Here is a 21,076-nt window from a genome sequence, read left to right on the forward strand (position 1 = left end):
GCACCTACAACATCCGCAACTACAACAGTTGCACCTACAACAGCAGCAACGACGACAGTGGCACCTACTACTGCTGCAACTACAACAGCGGCAACTACGACTGCAGCAACTACAACTGCCGCAGCTGCGACTGCAGCACCAACAACAGCTGCACCTACAACATCCGCACCTACAACAGTTGAACCTACAACTGCTGCACCTACAACAACTGCTGCACCTACAACAACTGTAGCACCTACATCAACAGTTGCACCTACTACAGCCGCTTCTACAACAGTTGCACTTACAACAGCCACAACTACAAAAGTTGCACCTACAACAGCAGCAACGACGACAGCGGCACCTACTACTACTGCAACTACAACAGTCGCAACTACGACTGCAGCACCAACAACAGCTGCACCTACAACATCCGCACCTACAACCGTTGAACCTACAACTGCTGCACCTACAACAACTGCTGCACCTACAACAACTGTAGCACCTAAAACAACAATTGCACCTACAATTGCCGCAACTACGACTGCAGCACCAACAACAGCTGCACCTACAACATCCGCAACTACAACAGTTGCACCTACAACAGCAGCAACGACGACAGTGGCACCTACTACTGCTGCAACTACAACAGCGGCAACTACGACTGCAGCAACTACAACAGTTGAACCTACAACTGCTGCACCTACAACAACTCCATTACCTACAACAACAGTTGCACCAACAACATCCGCACCTACAACAGTTGAACCTACAACTGCTGCACTTACAACAACTGTAGCACCTACAACAACAGTTGCACCTACAACAGCCGCACCTACTACTGCTGCAACTACAACAGCCGCAACTACGACTGCAGCACCAACAACATCCGCACCTACAACAGTTGAACCTACAACTGCTGCACCTAGAACAACTGCTGCACCTACAACAACTGTAGCAACTAAAACAACAATTGCACCTACAATTGCCGAAACTACGACTGCAGCACCAACAACAGCTGCACCTACAACATCCGCACCTACAACAGTTGAACCTACAACTGCTGCACCTACAACAACTGTAGCACCTACAACAGTTGCACCAACAACATCTGCACATACAACAGTTGAACCTACAACTGCTGCACTTACAACAACTGTAGCACCTACAACAACAGTTGCACCTACAACAGCCGCACTTACATCAACAGTTGCACCTACTACAGCCGCTTCTACAACAGTTGCACTTACAACAACTGTAACACCTACAACAACAGTTGCACCTACAACAGCCGCACCTACATCAACAGTTGCACCTACTACAGCCGCTTCTACAACAGTTGCACTTACAACAACCGGAACTACAACAGTTGCACCTACAACAGCAGCACCTACAACAGTTGAACCTACAACAACAATTACACCTGCAACATCGCCACCGACAACAGTTGAACCTACAACTGCTGCACCTACAACAACTGTAGCACCTACAACAACAATTACACCTGCAACATCGGCATTGACAACAGTTGAACCTACAACTGCTGCACCTACAACAACTGTAGCACCTACATCAACAGTTGCACCTACTACAGCCGCTTATACAACAGTTGCACTTACAACAGCCACAACTACAAAAGTTGCACCTACAACAGCAGCAACGACGACAGCGGCACCTACTACTACTGCAACTACAACAGCCGCAACTACGACTGCAGCACCAACAACAGCTGCACCTACAACATCCGCACCTACAACAGTTGAACCTACAACTGCTGCACCTACAACAACTGCTGCACCTACAACAACTGTAGCACCTAAAACAACAATTGCACCTACAATTGCCGCAACTACGACTGCAGCACCAACAACAGCTGCACCTACAACATCCGCAACAACAACAGTTGCACCTACAACAGCAGCAACGACGACAGTGGCACCTACTACTGCTGCAACTACAACAGCGGCAACTACGACTGCAGCAACTACAACTGCCGCAGCTGCGACTGCAGCACCAACAACAGCTGCACCTACAACATCCGCACCTACAACAGTTGAACCTACAACTGCTGCACCTACAACAACTCCATTACCTACAACAACAGTTGCACCAACAACATCCGCACCTACAACAGTTGAACCTACAACTGCTGCACTTACAACAACTGTAGCACCTACAACAACAGTTGCACCTACAACAGCCGCACCTACTACTGCTGCAACTACAACAGCCGCAACTACGACTGCAGCACCAACAACATCCGCACCTACAACAGTTGAACCTACAACTGCTGCACCTACAACAACTGCTGCACCTACAACAACTGTAGCAACTAAAACAACAATTGCACCTACAATTGCCGCAACTACGACTGCAGCACCAACAACAGCTGCACCTACAACATCCGCACCTACAACAGTTGAACCTACAACTGCTGCACCTACAACAACTGTAGCACCTACAACAACAGTTGCACCAACAACATCTGCACATACAACAGTTGAACCTACAACTGCTGCACTTACAACAACTGTAGCACCTACAACAACAGTTGCACCTACAACAGCCGCACTTACATCAACAGTTGCACCTACTACAGCCGCTTCTACAACAGTTGCACTTACAACAACTGTAGCACCTACAACAACAGTTGCACCTACAACAGCCGCACCTACATCAACAGTTGCACCTACTACAGCCGCTTCTACAACAATTGCACTTACAACAGCCGGAACTACAACAGTTGCACCTACAACAGCAGCACCTACAACAGTTGAACCTACAACAACAATTACACCTGCAACATCGGCACCGACAACAGTTGAACCTACAACTGCTGCACCTACAACAACTGTAGCACCTACATCAACAGTTGCACCTACTACAGCCGCTTCTACAACAGTTGCACTTACAACAGCCACAACTACAAAAGTTGCACCTACAACAGCAGCAACGACGACAGCGGCACCTACTACTACTGCAACTACAACAGTCGCAACTACGACTGCAGCACCAACAACAGCTGCACCTACAACATCCGCACCTACAACCGTTGAACCTACAACTGCTGCACCTACAACAACTGTAGCACCTACAACAACAGTTGCCCCAACAACAGCCGCACCTACTTCAGCAGTTGCACCTACTACAGCCACTTCTACAACAGTTGCACTTACAACAGCCGGAACTACAACAGTTGCACCTACAACAGCAGCACCTACAACAGTTGAACCTACAGCAGCAGCACCTACAACAACAATTACACCTGCAACATCGGCACCGACAACAGATGCTCCGACAACATCCTTACCTACAACAGTTATATCTACAACAGCAGCAACAATGACAACAGAACCTACAACTGCTGCACCTACAACAACTGTCGCATCTACAACAGCAGTTGAACCTACAACAGCCGCACCTACAACAGCAGCAACGACAACAGCGGCAGCTACTACTGCTGCACCTACGACTGCTGCACCTACAACAGTGGCAACTATGACTGCAGCACCAACAACAGCTGCACCTACAACAGCCGCTCCTACAACAGTTGAACCTACAACTGCTGCACCTACAACAACTCCATTACCTACAACAACAGTTGCACCAACAACATCCGCACCTACAACAGTTGAACCTACAACTGCTGCACTTACAACAACTGTAGCACCTACAACAACAGTTGCACCTACAACAGCCGCAACTACATCAACAGTTGCACATACTACAGCCGCAACTACAACAGTTGCACCTACGACTGCTGCAACTACAACAACCACAGCTACAATGACAGTTGCCCCTACGACTGCAACATTAACAAGAACAGTTGCACCTACAACAGCAGCAACGACGACAACAGCAGCACCTACGACTGCAGCGTCTACAACAACAGTTGCACCTACAACAGCCGCACCTACAACAGTTGAACCTACAACTGCTGCACCTACAACAACTGTAGCACTTACAACAACAATTGCACCTACAACATCCACACCAACATCAACAGTTGCACCTACTACAGCCGCTTCTACAACAGTTGCACTTACAACAGCTGCAACTACAACAGTTGCACCTACAACAGCAGCAACGACGACTGCAGCAACTACAACTGCCGCAGCTACGACCTCAGCACCAATAACAGAAGCAGCAACTGCTGCAAATACAACAGCCGCAACTACGACTGCAGCACCAACAACAGCTGCACCTACAACAGTTGAACCTACAACTGCTGCACCTACAACAACTCCATTACCTACAACAACAGTTGCACCAACAACATCCGCACCTACAACAGTTGAACCTACAACTGCTGCACTTACAACAACTGTAGCACCTACAACAACAGTTGCACCTACAACAGCCGCACCTACTACTGCTGCAACTACAACAGCCGCAACTACGACTGCAGCACCAACAACATCCGCACCTACAACAGTTGAACCTACAACTGCTGCACCTACAACAACTGCTGCACCTACAACAACTGTAGCACCTAAAACAACAATTGCACCTACAATTGCCGCAACTACGACTGCAGCACCAACAACAGCTGCACCTACAACAGCCGCACCTACAACAACAGTTACACCTACAACAGCCACACCTACAACAGCAGCAACGACGACAGCGGCAGCTACTACTGCTGCACCTACGACTGCTGCACCTACAACAGTGGCAACTATGACTGCAGCACCAACAACAGCTGCACCTACAACATCCGCTCCTACAACAATTGAACCTACAACTGCTGCACTTACAACAACTGTTGCACCTACAACAACAGTTGCACCTACAACAGCCGCACCTACACGAACAGTTGCACCTACTACAGCCGCTTCTACAAAAGTTGCACCTACAACAGCAGCAACAACGACAGCGGCACCTATTCCTGCTGCAACTACAACAGACGCAACTACGACTGCAGCACCAACAACAGCTGCACCTACAACATCCGCACCTACAACAGTTGAACGTACAACTGCTGCACCTACAACAACTGTAGCACCTACAACAACAGTTGCACCTACAACAGCCGCAACTACGACTGCAGCACCAACAACAGCTGCACCTACAACAGTTGAACCTACTACTGCTGCACCTACAACAACTGTAGCACCAACAACAACAGTTGCACCTACAACATCCGCACCTACAACAGTTGAACCTACAACTGCTGCACTTACAACAACTGTAGCACCTACAACAACAGTTGCACCTACAACAGCCACACCTACATCAACAGTTGCACCTACTACAGCCGCTTCTACAACAGTTGCACCTACAACAGCAGCAACGACGACAGCGGCACCTACGACTGCTGCAACTACAACAACCACGGCTACAACAACAGTTGCACCTACGACTGTACCATCAACAACAACAGTTGCACCTACAACAGCAGCAACGACAACAACAGCAGCACCTACAACTGCAGTGCCGACACTAACATTTGCACCTACATCAGCCGCACCTACAACAGTTGCAACTACAACAGCAGCAACGACGACAGCGGCACCTACGACTGCTGCAACTACAACAGCCGCTCCTACGACTGCAGTAACTACAACAGCCGCAGCTACGACTGCAACACCAACAACAGCTGCTCCGACAACATCCGTACCGACAACAGCAGCATCTACGACTGCAGCATTTAGAAAAACATTCGCAACTCCAACAGCCGCAACTACAACAACAGTTGCTCCTCCAACAGACGTACCTACAACAACAGTTACACCTACAACAGCCGCTTCTACAAAGGTTGCACCTACAACAGCAATAACAACGACAACAGCAGCACCTACAACTGCAGCGCCGACAACAACATTTGCACCTACAACAGCCGCACCTACAACAGTTGCACCTACAACAGCAGTAACAACGACAGCGTCACCTACGAATGCTGCAACTACAACAGCCGCTCCTACGACTGCAGTAACTACAACAGCCGCAGCTACGACTGCAACACCAACAACAGCTGCTCCAACAACATCCGCACCTACAACAGTTGCATCTACAACAGCAGCATCTACGACTGCAGCATCAACAACAACATTCGCAACTCCAACAGCCGCATCTACAACAACAGTTACAGCTCCAACAGCTGTACCTAAAACAACAGTTACACCTAAAACAGCCGCTTCTACAACGGTTGCACCTACAACAGCAGCACCTACAACAGCAGCAACGATGACAGCAGCACGTACAACAGCAGCACCTACGACTGCTGCACCTACGACTGCTGCAACTACAACAGCTGCAGCTACAACAGTTACACCTACAACATTCGCACCTACGACTGTAGCATCAACAACAACAGTTGCACCTACAACAGCCGCACTTACAACAACAGTTGCACCTACAACAGCCGCTTCTATAACAGTTGCACCTACAACAGCAGCACCTACAACAGCAGCAACGACGACAGCGGCACCTACTACAGCTGCACCTACAACAACTGTAGTATCTACATCAACAGTTGAACCTACGACAGCTGCACCTACAACAGTTGCAACTACAGCAGCAACGATGACAGCGGCACCTACGACTGCTGCACCTACGACTGTTGCAACTACAACAGCCGCAGCTACAACAACAGTTGCACCTACAACAGCCGCACCAACGACTGCAGCAACTACAACAGTTGCACCTACAACAACAATTGCACCAACAACAACATTCACACCTACAACTGCAGCAACTACAACAGCAGCAGCGTCGATTGCAGCTCCGACAATAGTTCCACCTACAACAGCCGCACCTACAACAGCAGCAACAACAACAGCGGCACCTACGATTCCTGCTCCTACAACAGCAGCTGAACCTACAACAGCAGCACCAACAGCCGCACCTACGACTCCTGCACCTACTACAACAGCCACACCTATGACTGCAGCAACTACAACAGCCGCAGCTATGACTGCAGCACTGATAACAGTTACACCTACAACAGCAGCTTTAACGACTGCAGGACCTAAAACAACAGTTGCACCGACAACAGCCGCACCTTTAAAAGCTGAAACTACAACAACAATTGCACCTACAACAGCTGCACCTACGACTGCATTACCTACAACAGCCACACCTACAACAGTTGAACCTACAACAGTCGCACCTACGACTGCAGCAACTACAACAGCCATACCAACAACAGCTGCAGCTACGACTGCAGCTGCAACTACAACAGCCGCACCTACTACAGCAGCTGCAACTACAACAGCCGCAGCTACGACTGCAGCACCCACAACAGCTGCACCTGCGACTGCTGCACCTTTGACTGCAGCACCGACAACAGCTGTAACTACGACTGTACCACTCACAACAAGTCGCGTGACTTTCAGATCTCTGAATTCCACATTTACACCTGATTTGAAGAATAAATCATCTCAAGCTTTCAAAAAACGAGCTAAAATGATAAAGGAACAGGTAAGTCACACACTTTGAATAAAACCTGCTGGTTCAACTACTGAATTATTTAATCACTGACCCTAAGCACCCAATCAAAGGACTGAAAACTTACTCGAGAGTATATATACTTGATATAACAAAATCACGTATTCAAATTTCTAGAAGGAATTAATGAAGGAGACATTAAGGGAACAACAAACTGAATAGCCTTCCGCTCACCCCTCCCGGAAAGCGTGAGCTGGTGATTGCAAAAACGCGACTCACTTTACTGCAGACTCACTAGCGTGTCGGAAAACTACATGACCTCAGCCAAACATAAAAACGCTTTCTGTAGAGCCAGTATTTGATTTGTCCTTTCTGGGCTACTGTTTAAACACTGTGTTGCAACACAGCCAACTCCGTGGGGAGGATCCATTCCCTATATAGACATGAAGGGCTTATTCTAAGCCAACAAAAACAAATTCTTAGTTAGATTCTTAGTGTCAGCTGATTTTAGACGAAACTCATTTCACATAGTTCTGCATGTTTTACTTCATTTCTACTGAGAGATCCCCGCAAACCTACACACTGGTCGTTTAAATACAACTTTACTTCTGTTTCTGCAGCTTGATGCTGTGTTCAAAAACAGATTCCCTTCCTCCTATCGCTCTCTGAACATGATGGAATTCAGGTATTATGTTGAGAGATACAGTTTTACAATTGTTACAATTCAATAACAGTGTCTTAAATCTAACATATCAAACTACATTTTTTGTTTCTCCTGCAGCCAGGGATCAGTCGTCAACATGCTGGACATTATCTTTAGCAGGACATCTGCTCCTAATACAACGGTTATTAAAGCAGTATTGATCGAAGCAGCTCCAATCGTCATCGGCTTCGACATTGAAGCCAGCTCAGTCACTGTGACTGTCCTATGTAAGCAATAATGAGTGCTACTTGATCAAAAACGTCAAAAGTTGCACAAATTTTTGTCAAACTAATGGTTTATTGTTTCACTGCAGCACCTACGACTGCAGCACCTACGACTGCAGCACCTACAATTACAGCAACTAAAACAGCTGCGCCTACAACAGTTTCAAGTGGAAGTCATAAGATGAGTCCCATCACCGCATCCTGCCTTGTAGTGTTGTCGTGGCTCCTGTCAAGCCAACAATAGCATTCGTGCTGATTACCATTTGAATTTAAATCAATACATGAATGCCATCACTGGTATGAAAAATGACTTTATTGTCAGTAAAAATCTAAGATTGTTGTAGTAGAAGTCTTGTACAGCTTCGGATAAACTTACTATCAGATGAATAATTTGCAATAAGTGGACACATTAATGAAAGAGGATTGTCTGTCTAACTAAACATGTTTCTGTGTGGGAATGTCCAAGATCATGGACTGGATGAAATGACATAGCCAACTTGAAGAACTAGGTCTATTTGAGACATCACTCGAATAATAAGCTAAACAACATAATTGGGAACCCTGGGATGTCGTAAAATGATTGCACAATTAATAATAAAATGACTTTTGCTTTTGTGAGCACTGAGCTTTTGCAATATTTAACACAATAACAGTTACCAATGCTGTCTTGTTTGCCAAAAAAGTTAACTAGCCACACTTGAAATCACTTTCACCCTTGAATTATATCAAAGGTAATGGTATACATATATGTCAAAATAATGCACTGTCAATTTTCATATTTATAGAAAGTGTATTTATGTAATCATGCACAGCTGTATTCTGTGATATTTCTTTTAGTTTGTACAATTTCTGTCAAAAGATTTACAATGATCAAAATACACAATCTTTGAGGAATTGAAATCGTCTCTTGTGTGATGTTTTGCAATTTTGGTGGGTCAATACAAAATATATCAATGTCATGTTTAATGTAAAAGAACATTGAAGGTAGGATTGGTAATCTTGAGAAACTAGCAAGAGTACGATAGATTTAAAAAATCATCCAGCCAATAAACCCAGCACAATATTGCCATCCCTTTTCCAATGAAATTAGCAAGCAACACTAGCTCTAAAAGTTGCAACATATCGCAAGAAAGTCGTCACGTCGCCACCACTGACAGCCCGTCCCTTCAGGCCTCCCTCAAAAGTCACTTCACCAAAATTAGCATTATGAACGTGAACATATAATGAACATAAACAATAAACATGGTGATTGTTAGGACTCTCAGCTGTCAAGCTCGTAGCTTGTGGAAGACTCGGTGACGAGCCATTTATGTAATGGCTCTCACCAAAAAGAAGCATTTTAAAATACAGTTATGTTGAAAAAGAAGTAAGGCTACCACAGTAAGCATAATTTTTACAATAAATGTTTTTAGAAACTTGCCATTTACTCATTAAATGCAACATTCTCCTTTTGTTTAAGTTGACAAGGAAAGTGATCAATAATAAGTAATAGACATATATATTATTTACTCCCCGCAAAAACATCACTCAATATTCAATATTTAATTTGATGAAAATAAATTTTAATAAGGTACTCTGAGAAAATTCACAAATAAATATATCAGAAACATGGGGAGACATTTTTGAGCATTGTGAAGGCCTAAATGAACTGGCGTAATAAACTAACAGTGAATTGTGTTAGAGAGGTTTATACTGTATATTGAATAATCTTGTGACTTCCAAGGAATTACAAAAAGGCATTTGTCATCTGTTCTTCTATTGTATTTATACAAAAGTATTTTGGATGGATACTAAAGATTTAAAAAAAAATCCTACTACACGAGTACATTTACGTAGCTTTAAATCCAACAGGATGGACAAAGAGCTTGGTTTTATTGGTGGAGAAATCCCACAAACGTAAAAATAAATCGACTCGAAGCCTCAAACCTTTGTAATATGGCACCGTAATTACATATGCTTTTTGTCATACCCTTTGGACATATCCCTGCTATACTGTTCTGTTACTAAAGAGGGGATGAAATTGTACCCTAGTGTAGCCATATTCATCAACAGAGGGAGCCATCACACCAAATGTGTTTCTCCATGATCTCAATCACCCATGCGTTTTAATGACTATCTTGTCAAGAATCAAAGTTGCCGTGTTTTTTGACATAATGTGAAATGGACTACTCCTTTTCATCGTTCATGTTAACCTTTTCAAATAAGTGAATAGAATCCATCCTATAGGATATGTAAATGCATCTGCTAAATGACTGTAATGTAATGTAATGTAAATGCCTTTAACTCAGCATACCTATGTTCACATGTAGTGGCAAAGCAGGTCAAATACAAAATAAGCAGTTATTTCAACATGAGGAAAGACGTGTTGTGTTGCCTTTAAAGGCATTTTTCTACTTTGTTCAGATAATTTGTTTATGCTCTTTACAAAATGAAAAGATAGTTATTGTAATGTTGTTTTTTGTTCACGTCATGTCACTTCCGGTGTGTCACTTCCGGTATGCCACTTCCGGTTAGTCACTTCCGGTTTTGGTAGTTCTAGTCAAACAAAAGAGAGCCGCATGCTCAGAGGAGTCATCGGCTCGCATCCACCTGGAGGCATCCTAGGAGAAATGCTTTTTCACCACACAACATGTTAACGGAACAGAGTGACAGTAAAAAGGGTGAAAATGACTACGACTCTGTCTTCATTGACTGTGGTTTAGCTTGGTGTTTAAATCAGAGTTTCGACACACTGAACGAGAACACTACACGTGTATTCCAGAGTAATATGTGAAAAGCCCTCCCTTTTGACAGGTGAGTCTAAATAGATGCCAATTTTCTGGCTTTGAAACCTCTCTTCTCTGTTTTTCTCAAATAAATTTAAAATGTTCATCAGAACTCGAGCATTTCCTTTAAAAAAAAATATCTGTCACTAACATTTATTTTTGTCTGAGACCCTTTCTGTTTCGGCTCTTTAAATTGTCATCTATTTGTTAGGAGGACTTAACAACAACTTATAAGCATGAAAGACCATTCAAAAAGAATAATCCACTCAGCCATCTGACTGTACCACGTGAAGCTTTTGTGGCAGGCAGTTACAAACTTTTGAATGGTTGTGTTTACTGCTTGAAAGTACGGAAAAAGTGTGATATAATAATAAATAATTTTAAGGCTGTATCTTCCATATTGTTTTCTCATCACACTTGAAACAGGTAATAAAGTACATTAAAATACATTGTGTGTGTTATTAAAAAGTCTTACATTGATGTGAACACTGAAGAAACCCTGACTGGTTGGACAAAAAATACAGGTTGATAGTGACCATTTATCAAATTTAGTGAATACATACTGGAACATAACGATATCATGAACTGACACAGAAGAAAATAAAAAAGTATTATCAAGAGTATTATCCATCATCATTAATTTATAAATATCCCCCGATTACTCTAAACATCATGTACAATATTTGTTTAATATGTTCTTTGTGTACAATTATTTTATTGCATTTTGAAATGTCACGAGAAATATTTTTGTTGTTTGTAATAACGTATACTGTCACTGGTGAAATGCTTTTTCACACGACAAAAGAAGGGAGTGTGCCATGATAATGTGCCAGGAAACATAACAAATTGACAGCTGACAGCTCCTACGACAGCAGCACCTATGTTACGCCCGGCTCGTGGGCCGCAACAAAAGAGGAAGACGCACACTAGGCTTATCAGTAACAATCTTCAATTTATTAAAGTAAGTCAAAGTAACAAAGAAACAACAGGTTGGTGAAAATGGACTGAAACTCTGGCATCTGGGCAGGCGGGGTTAAATACAGCAGGAACACTGGCCATGAGATCCGAATTAGGGTGATGGCCCCTCAGCTCCACCCAGTCAAGGACCTACAAACACAAAAGCACATACACACAGTACCAGGGCAGCAGGTCCAAGGCAACAGGCCTCTGAGGCCGTCACACCAAGAAAAAGCAACCAAACACCCTCAGTGACTACAGACAAGAGGCTTTGACTTCACATGTCATTAAGCAACTGGAGAGGCAGGTCCTGAAGCACCTCCATTCATTAGTCAAGCCATAGCTGGACCCTCTGCTGTTTGCATACCAGCCCTGTCTTGCCATTCATTTTCATAAAATTGCCAATATTTGAAATCTACATAGTCGAATCCTCAACTCAAAAGCTCTATAAAAAGGAATTCAGTGATGAAATAGCTTACAAAAACAGCATAAAACGTACTATTGGTGGCCTGCCTCCCGCTACTTAATTGCATGCTGAAATGAATGCTGTGATACTTTTGTTGTCAAATTCACACAAGTAACCAACCAATGCATCCTCTGTTAAATGGGCATGTGAAAAACACTTCAGAGAATTCTAACTGTTCTTGGCAGAGAGCGAACTTGAGTATCGGGACATTACTTTGGTTACAAAAGATGACGTTTAAAAAAGGACACAAGAACACCAGTACAGAAAAGAATGCAGATAGATAGATTATGCCTTCCAAACTGTTTATTTTTACTTTTAGTGCAGCTGCTCTTACAAAGTACGTACGGTTGCGCAGTATGCATTCAATTTGGACATCTAACTTCCTGATAACATTGCACCTCTTTCTCAAATATCCACTGTGCAGAGGATTGTAGTTCAAAATAACTAGAAAAGCATCCTGGTTTGCAGACTAAATTCAGTTGCAAAATGCCAAAAATATCACAACATTCTACGTACTGCATTTGACATACGAATTATTGGCACTTACTGAATCTTTTTCTGGCATAGTAACTGGAACGCACAGTGAGACATTTGAATTGCAATGTCTGTCATCAAAAGCAACATATTATATTTGTGTGTGTATGAAGACTGACATCTAAGACTACTGTCTAATTTATATATATATATATATATATATATATATATATATTTTAAATATATAATAAATGAATCAAGAAAAGCGAATAAGATAATAAATAATAATAATTAATGATAATCGGTAGATGCAGCCCTATCGATCAATATTCTGAATATGTAGCAATGAAATGTCAACATCTTATAAATGAGCCTCTGTTCGACCTTACCTGAGACTCCACGGCTCCAACTGCTCTTCCTTCAGCCTGCTGTCCTGATAAACTATTTGATGATGTTTCCTGCAGGTAATACGAAGATAAGTTGATGTATGATAGAGACACAGTAAACCTATTGACACTTTCATGGTATCTTAATAGCTGTACAAAATACAGTATAAATTACTGCAGCTATTACTAACTTAACCATGAAAATGCTCAGCAACATTATTATTTATTTTTCAACTAATTTTCCCTGTGACATCAGAGCTCCACTGAGACCCTTCAGCTTCACCTGGCTGTGTTGGCGTCAACAGCTGCTGCAACCAGGAAATTTATATTTTGTTACACTTTGGTTCCTTTTTAAAATGTCCACAATATCAACTAAAGATGGTTGATGTTAAAATGTCACGTTTGAGCAACGAACACAAACTAGCTAGCACATTAGCCTACACCTGAAATGTAAACATAATATCAAATGAGTGATGCTAGTTATATCCAGCAAACATATATTTTTAGGCTCATGAATTAAAAAATACCAACCGGTTCTTCTAATTTCATCTGACGGATGCTAAGGTTACCTTGATTTGGTGTTTCAGCTAATCGAAAATGTGTAGTAGGCTACCAGCCACAGCTTGGGGTTGCCAGATCCTCGGGTCTGATATCCCCCACATGTCTCTCCTTCACTCTTTATCAAAATAGCCTACTTTCGCACAAAACACTCAAAGCTGGCAATTTGGCTTAACGCTATTTTACTGTTTACCTTAAATGAGCATCGTCTGTCTGTCATCTCGCTCACAGAAATGGAAACAACAGCTAGGGACAAGGACAACACAGCTGGACAGATACAGGTATATAAAAGACAGATATAAAGATATAAAAGTAAATATTAGCTTATATAAATATATATATAAAGATCCCCAATGACCAACAATAAAATAAGAAAAAAGCGTCAAGTGCTCTGTAAGTTGTAAACAATACAAATACTGCAAAGAAACAAATACTGAATGAGTACAAGTGGATGATTATGTGCAGTTTATTCATGTAAGCATGTAATGTATATACAGCATGTAAGATTTATACTGATGACAGACAATATGCACATGTTCAAAAACAAACTAAAATTATAATCTACGATTGCAGCCGTGCATATTTTGGTGTTCGAGGGTATTTGACAGTGTATGACTGATGTTAACTGTTCATCTGAGCAGTGGTGGGCCGTCAGGGCCTGCAAAGCCTTCTCTGCTGGCCTAAACACAATCACAAAGTTATAGCTATTTTATAATTTAATAATTTTTCATAAATACACTACATGTATTATAATTTATAAAAATATTTTTCCCATTATCTTATTTTCTCATTGCACAGCTACTGTGTTCCTCAGTTGCTCTGCTTCCAGTGCAGCTTGTTTTAAGGAGAGCTTTTATCCAATCAGATTTCACCTCTGTGTCTCTAGGTAAGAAGAGAGGCCCAAGGCCTGCAGACTCACCAGTGCAGTTTAAGTGAATGGGGACGATATTGTTGATTGTCAGTGTTCAACCAATCAGATCTTTAGTTTGACATGTTGGGCGTATTCTTTGACGTGTCAGAGCTGCTAGCTGGCCTACAAGTACGTCAGCATTACGTGCAGCTCAGTTTCCAGGTGCAGCTCTGCAGTGAGGTGCAGTGTGTGCTGTGATTGGTCAGTGGGCAAGCACGTGACTATTGTGAAACAAAACTTAAAGTAGCCATCAGAGGCTTAGTCGGAGCAGTAAGAGTTCAAATTGAAAGATATGGAAGAAATTATGACATTTTTTGTATTTTGCTTGGTGCAGATTATTATTTTTTTACCTAGCTTTGTTTTTTTAACACTCAATGGCTGAAGGAGGAGAAACTGATTTGTGAGTTGGGATTTAACCGTGAGATTAAACTCTTTGTCAACAAAGAAAGGAGGATGGAGTTTGTCTTTAAGTGAACAGCATTTGGTAAGTTAACTGCGTTTGTTTTTTTACATCTAATATCTGAATGGCCCTCGAGTGTGTAGCAGAATGCGTGTTCCGCTCCAGTGTTGCTGGATTGATTTGTTGCTTTGTTGTCATATGAATATATGTGACTGGTTCTTGTGAGTTTGTTGTTGTCATTGTGTTAATTATATAGATTTGGACTGTATGCATTGTCCGTTAATTACGAAGCATACTGTCATGCACGGAGTTATTGTTTAAGCTAGTTTAGCGTAGCCTCTCAGAAGTGCGGGGCCTCAGCTGTTTTTTGTTGTGTTTTTTTTTGTTCCGGATTGAGAGGTCACAGCCCGGTGTCTCCTACGTGAGCACAGTCCACCGAAAACATTATGTTTCCCACAATTTTGGCGCCATCATGAGGTTAGACAAAAGAGAAATGTGCCTGAAGCAGTTAGCTCAACCCCGGAGCTACATTAGCTTAAAGCTATATGTGTGTGGGTTAGTAAAAGAAGAGAGAAAGCAAACAAAACAAAATAAATCATCCAAAAACAAAATGAGATCCTCCCCGCTGCGGTGGAGAACGGAAGATTGTTCTCTCATCTACAGAAACACGAATGACGATTCACACAGCCGTGGTTCTGACCTTTCAACCGATGAAACAGTAACTTCCGGTCTCACCAGCGGTGAAAGATCTCAACACGATTGCAGCAGTATGAAATACACAGCAATAACGATCTCGGTCGTTAATCTCGGCGATTGTTGAGCACCACGTTATAAACATGACACAGTAACTTATCCTCTTCCACTCCCCACCTATTTTGGAGCAACAACACCTAAAATGACATACCCAAATTAAAACTGCAGTAGCTTCTGAACCACTCTGACTATATGCATCAATGAGGTCCTGCCAGAAAGAAAACCCCCTAACGTTCCTTGTGAAAGTGTCTGTAGACCTGTAGGCCATACAGAAACAGAGCAGTGGGCCTTTGAAGTCAGTAAAAATTGAAGATTTTTGTCCGCCTAAAATAAAAAAGTATCTTTCAGTATAAATAACTGCCTTTGGCTGAATCTGTACCGGTAAAGGACAGTATAGGGCTGTAACTACCCTATCAGTGAACACCTGCCTCAAATTGAAGAAGAGATCCAGGCGGAGCTCTAAAGGATATTTGGAGATACAAATGGACACAGGGTAACTAAATGATATTCTGACACACTAAAGGTGTTTTTTCCTTTACATTTTGCTGTTATATTATTTCCCTTTTATTTTTAGCCATAGCAAATTGCAAAAACTAAGTATATATGGTGGAAGACGTGGTATGTAAGTAGCAGACTTGCTGTGCGTAATAGCCACGACCGAGCGCACGACCGAGTATGCGGGTAGCTCCGTTATGCGAGACTGTTTACACCCCCAGGACAGCTCAATGTGCACATGCAATACATCGTTAGAAAGCCTGAAGTCTCCTCTAGACGAAGGGCTTGACACACCTAAACGTATCGCTAGCTGTTACTAATGAAATGCAGTCAAACTAAAACTGAGCAAATCCACGTTTTCAGGGCACGGTAAAGATAGCTCGGTCTCCTGGCTTCAATACATTATGTCAGTGAACATACAACACTGAGCCAGATGCTAACATAGTGCAGTGTTGAAAACCGTCGTCATTATGATCGCCAAAGTCATTTTTAGACACAGACACACCAGAATGAAGCATCAGAAAAGAGCCGCACATAAAAAGTGAAAATTATGAACCCATTGGTTGGCGGCTTTTGTAAAAAAAAAAAAATTAGGTTTATGCTACAATTACCAGCGTTTTCTGAAGCCGCTAGCTCCATGGTAACATCCGCTAGTACATTCACTGTAAAATCGGGTCTATACTGTATCTTTCGCCGTCGAAATGCTGAGAGACCCAACTTGCAGCGGTCATGGCGACTTTGGACAGTGTGTGTTTGGGCTCCTTTTGTGAAAAATCCATAAGAAATAAAAGAAAATCCATGTTTTCTTTGCAAAGATGAGGATTTTGTGCATGCTGGGATACCAAACACGGCCATGTTTTGTGACGTAATTTTCGGAAGCAAGCCGTAAGAACAGAAGGGGATCGAGGACGCGGACGTCCTAGAGGAGTTGAAGAGCAACACAAACAAGATAAGAAACACCATTGACCAAATCTGCCCAGACTCTCTGCCTTACTATGAGTTGATTCCGTTGGTCCTCCGATGGAACTCAGGCGGAGCGGTGATGAAAAACTCTGTGTCATAGATACTTCCTTCGGCTCAGTAAGGGAATGTTTCTTTCCTTATGGCTGGAACAAGGGTGGCTTGGGTGGAGAGGAGAAATGTGCTTCTCTCTCTCTGAAGAATACATTTCTTCACTTCTGCAGGATAATTCTCCGCTTTTCTCTTCCAGGAAGCGAAACAAAAACAGAACTAACAGTCCAGTAGATTCGTCCAGCGAATTTAAAACTGTTTAACCAAGAATTTTCTTTTTAAACATCAACGTTGCGTGCCTTACATGCAAATTGAATCACTTCGAATGGCATAGAGGCGGAGATGAAAGACATGGCTGATCCACAGGGCACCTGGGGTGTCTTGTATGGGAGGACAGCCAATGGGAGGACAGCATTGCATTTGGGTGAAGAGTTCACACCTAGATGTGAACTTAATTCTGGTGGGGGTTTGGATGTTATCTACCCAAATCAGGATGGGCCTTGCCTGCAGAATCAGCAGACCCAGATCGCTTTGTCTCAAGAGCACATGACCATGCCAAGCACATGGTCCCAACAATTGACAGACTTAAATCTGAAATGGAAGAGCTGTGTGTGATCTGCACAAATTGGGGAAATGAGGGTTGAAAGCACTAATCAAGAGCATTTTCCCCAATGTGCACTGTGTGATACGCAGAGAGGATCTAAACAGCTGAGTCCCTAGCTGATGTTTTTTTTTCTTTTCAATATCTATTTTTTCACGCTCACATACGGGCAATTTCGAGTCTCCAAATAACCTAAGCCGCATGAGAACCCGGAGGGAACCCATGCGGCCACGGGGAGAACGGTTAACCTCCACACAGAAGGACCACCCGCGATCGAGGATCGAACCCCGGCCCCACCGTGCAGCCCCTCCTTTTCAAGCCTAACTGACAAACATGACTCATGTAACCTATAGCCATGTTTGAAGTGCTATGTTAAAGTAAAATTAACCTTTTATTCAAAGGACTTATCATTTAAGTTTCACTCCTTAATGAGTTACAATTTCTTTTTTATTGAGCCAAGAGTGTTTTGGTCTCAGATCTCAATATATTCTTTACATACAATGCATCCAGAAAGTATTCACAGAACTTCACTTTTTCCACATTTTGTTACGTTACAGTCGTATACTCCAAAATGGATTAAAGTCATTTTTTTCACACAATACCCCATAATGACAAAGTGAAAAAAACTTGTTTAAAATGTTTGCAAATCTATTAAAAATAAAGAATGAAAATATAACACGTACATATAAGTATTGTATAAGTATTCACAGCCTTCGCTCAATACTTTGTTGAAGCACCTTTGGCAGAAATGACAGCCTCAAGTCTTTTTGAGTATGATGCTACAAGCTTGGCACAACTATTTTTGGCCAGTTTCTCCCATTCTTCTTTGCAGGACCTCTCAAGCTCCATCAGGTTGGATGTGGAGCGTCGGTGCACAGCCATTTTCAGATCTCTCCAGAGATGTTCAATCGGCTTCAAGTGTGGGCTCTCGCTGGGCCACTTAAGGACATTCACAGAGTTGTCCCGAAGCCACTCCTTTGTTATCTTGGCTGTGGAGCAGGTTTTCATCAAGGATGTCTCTCTACATTGCTGCATTTATCTTTCCCTCGATCCTGAGTCTCCCAGTTCCTGCCACTGAAGAACATCCCCACAGCAAGATGCTGCCACCACCATGCTTCACTGTAGGGATGGTATTGGCCAGGTGATGAGCGGTGCCTGGTTTCCTCCAGACATGATGCTTGGCCTTCAGGCCAAAGAGTTCAATCTTTGTTTCATCAGACCAGAGAATTTAGTTTCTCATGGTCTGAGAGTCCTTCAGGTGCCTTTTGGCAAACTCCAGACGGGCTGTCATGTGCCTTTTACTGAGGAGTGGCCTCCGTCTGGCCACTCTACCATACAGGCCTGATTGGTGGAGTGCTGCAGAGATGGTTGTGCTTCTGGAAGGTTCTCCTCTCTTCACAGCAACGCTGGAGCTCTGTCAGAGTGACCATCGGGTTCTTGGTCACCTCCTTGAATAAGGCCCTTCTCCCCCGATCGCTCAGTTTGGCCGGGCGGCCAACTCTAGGAAGAGTCCCAGTGGTTGCAAACTTCTTCCATTTACGGATGATGGAGGCCACTGTGCTCATTGGGACCTTCTGCTGCAGACATTTTTCTGTAGCCTTCCCCAGATCTGTGCCTCGATACACTCCTGTCTCGGAGGTCTACAGACACTTCTTTGGACTTCATGGCTTGGTTTGTGCTCTGAGGTCAACTGTGGGACATTATATAGACAGGTGTGTGCCTTTCCAAATCATGTCCAATCAACTGAATTCACCACAGATGGACTCCAATCAAGTTGTAGAAACGTCCCAAGGATGAGCAGTGGAAACAGGATGCACCCAAGCTCAATTTTGAGTGTCACGGCAAAGGCTGTGAATACTTACGTACATGTTAATTACGTTTGTCGTTTTATATTTTTTATAGATTTTCAAAAAAAACTCTTTCACTTGGGGTGACATTTTGGGGTATTGTGGGTAGAATTTTGAGGAAAAAATTAATTTAATCCATTTTGGAATAAGGCTGTAACATAAAATGTGGAAAAAGTGAAGCGCTGTGAATACTTTCCGGATGCACAGTATAATCTCATATTATTTTGTGTCAACTTAATGAAAGCCTTAATGTGTTTTAATATATTTTATCAATATGTAATCATATGTGCTTCTATGTTGACTGAATGGAAAAGATAAGTGAATATTGGGTTTAACTTACTTTTGTCCGATGTTTGTCTGATTGTCCGAGTCCACATAGGAAACGGGTTGTAAATGCAGAAACTGCAACTACAGTAATTGTTTGGGGATATACAGTTCAATAAAAGCCAGACAGGAACCTTCAAAGAGGGGCGAGCAAGAAAGTGTTAAATAAAAACGAGTGTCAGAAATGAAAAGACTACGTAAAATGCTTCATCCAATGCATTGAGAATGATTAGTTGTCTACCACATATGGACCAGGAGGTTAAAGAAGAACCAAGTAAAGAGACAGCTAAGAATCGGGGCTTTTTGAGGGCTTGAGGCAGCCTTTTAACCACTAAGCCTATTTTGAGCCCTCCGCTCGAACATTTCATACCCACACTCTAAGGGGCTTATCTCGCTAACTACAAGGTCTATTTGAATAATTTCAATGGTATTATAACACTAACACTTGTGATAGTTTTTTAATATATGTACATATCAGTGTATATGTTATTGGTTAATGCTGAATGAATATAACACACAGCTCAAATAAAAAATGTTCAGGTTCGCCTGAAAAGAAAAGCACTTTTATTGATTTGAAATGATGCAGTCCTAGGCTTAAACTCTCTCAAATCATATCACAAGATGTCTTTTGTCCTTTTAAAAAAAAAATTGGCTTTGATAGAGTGTAGTATGCCTGAGAAATCAATGCCGGTGTACAGGTCAGCGAACGTCAATTCTGATTTTAGAAGCAGCCAATATAGCTCTTTTATTGGACTTTTAAATACTATATAACTATTTATTTCACTTCTTTTATCACTAATAGTGTTCAATCTAACTAATACAGCAGTTTGGCAT

The sequence above is a fragment of the Pholis gunnellus genome, assembly GCF_910591455.1.
Source record: "Pholis gunnellus genome assembly, chromosome: 10".
Lineage (NCBI taxonomy): Eukaryota > Metazoa > Chordata > Actinopteri > Perciformes > Pholidae > Pholis > Pholis gunnellus.